The sequence below is a fragment of the Hipposideros armiger genome, unplaced genomic scaffold (genome assembly GCF_001890085.2).
Source record: "Hipposideros armiger isolate ML-2016 unplaced genomic scaffold, ASM189008v1 scaffold_46, whole genome shotgun sequence".
NCBI classification, from domain to species: Eukaryota; Metazoa; Chordata; class Mammalia; order Chiroptera; family Hipposideridae; genus Hipposideros; species Hipposideros armiger.
In genome coordinates, this window is record NW_017731396.1 from 4,551,277 (window position 1) to 4,553,048 (window position 1,772).

General features: G+C 57.2%; 1 long non-coding RNA gene across 1 annotated transcript; it reads left to right on the plus strand.

Moving 5' to 3' along the window:
• Nucleotides 1–289: 289 nt before the first annotated feature.
• On the plus strand, nucleotides 290–1,298 carry LOC109381251 (uncharacterized). Its single transcript, XR_002123668.1, has 3 exons — nucleotides 290–356; nucleotides 516–693; nucleotides 911–1,298. It is a non-coding gene; the product is annotated as an uncharacterized LOC109381251 (long non-coding RNA).
• Nucleotides 1,299–1,772: the final 474 nt, after the last annotated feature.

Below are 1,772 nucleotides of genomic sequence, written 5' to 3' on the forward strand. Positions count from 1 at the left end.
ACCTGCATCCTGCATTTTATGTCTTAACCTTCTCACAGCAATGCCTCACGGTTAGTACAGTGACCCCATTGTACAGATGAGCAAATGGACTCAGGGAAGTTAAGCGACTAGGCTGAGGCCACACAGCCTTTCCCACGGCTGGGTCATGGCTCCTCGATTCTTTCTCAGACTTTGATTTCTATTTGTGGTGTGTGTTTTTGTTCTGGGCCTGTGAGCGCACAGTGGGTGGGGGGAGGGTGGGATAGGGTGTGCTGTTTTGGGCTCCTTGATCTGAGCACATCTAAGCTGGTGCTGAGAGAGCGGAGCAGGGCCCGCAGCTGAGGGCCCATCTCTGGAGGTTCCGGTTCCTGGGATGTGTAAGCTGGAAGGACCCAGTGCCCTGGTCCCTTTGTTAGAGAAGAGACCAGGGGACCCAGGGAGGGGGACTCACCCAGCTGGCACTGATCTCCCAGTACAAATCAGGCCAAAGGACTCGGAGCTTCAGGTGAGTTCAGAACCCTCTCTCTCTCTCCCAGGCCTGGAACTCTGGGTAGCCCTAATCCTGCAGCTTCAGGCCTGAGAGGCACCATCAGAATGAAATCCCTGAAGGCCACTGCCACCCAGGCCCAAGTTCTCACCTGGACGCCAGCTTTCCCCAGCCCCAGGGACAGGAAGCTTGGCTTGCCCTGCTTGGCCCAGGCCCCATCATGGCAGGTAAACTGGGGCTTTTGGTGACCCTCCCCACGGAGTTCCACGCCAAGCCTTTCCCTGCCCAGGGCCCCTGGAGACCTGAGGCCTTTTGGCGGGGCGGGTGGGGGTGTCATCCTTACGCGCAGGTTTCTCTCAGGCCTTGACCCACAGAGCCCCCTGCTGTGCTTCGGCTCCCCTTTACCACCTGTACCTACTTCCTGACCATCACCTCTACCTCTAGGTACCTCTGGGCATCCCCCCAACATTGCCCAGAGCTCTCAACCGAGCTCCCCGGGCCCAGCACCAGCCCTGGCGAAGGCACTGCTGCCCACATGGTCCCTGAGGTTGAAACCATGGTGTCGCGCTGTGGCCTCCACTCACCCACCACCCACCACCGCACCATCCTCACCACGACTGGGCAGCTTCCCTAGATGCCTCTGGGGACTGTCAGACCACAGCAGAAGCCAGGTGGGGACAGGACAGGAGGCGCTGTCAGCCTCTGGGGTCCCTCTGCTGCTATGAACAGTGGGTGGGCTCTGCTCCACTCTCTCTCCTGGTGGGCTGCAGGGCTGCAGAACTAGAAACAAAAGGGGCTGTCAGCCTTCGGCGTCAAAGGCGTGCCCTCCTGCCTCTGCCCTCAGCACTGAGCAGCACCCAGGGGCCAGCAGGAAGGTGGACGCGATCCGGGAGGCCTGGCCTCCTTTCCTATATGGAGGAGACTCAGCCTTTGATCCTGGCCACTCTCGTATGAGAGGGAACTAGAAAAATGAGTTGATATAGGCGAAGTGCTTAGAACAAGGCCTGACCTTCGGTGGGGGCTCAATACATTTTTATCATTATCATCTAACTTATCGCTTACAACTCTGTGAGGTCAGTAACATGCCTCCATTTTACAGGTGAGAAAACAGGCGGAGAGAGACGAAGCCACATGCCTACCTTTATACAGCATTAGTAGCTGAACAGGGATTTGAACCTAAGTCTGTCGGAAGCTTGTGCTCTCTGCCATGGGGCATGATTTCCAGTCTCCTCTGGTTTGGGGGCCAGCTTTGGATGTACACACTAGCACACACACACACACACACACACACACACACACACACACA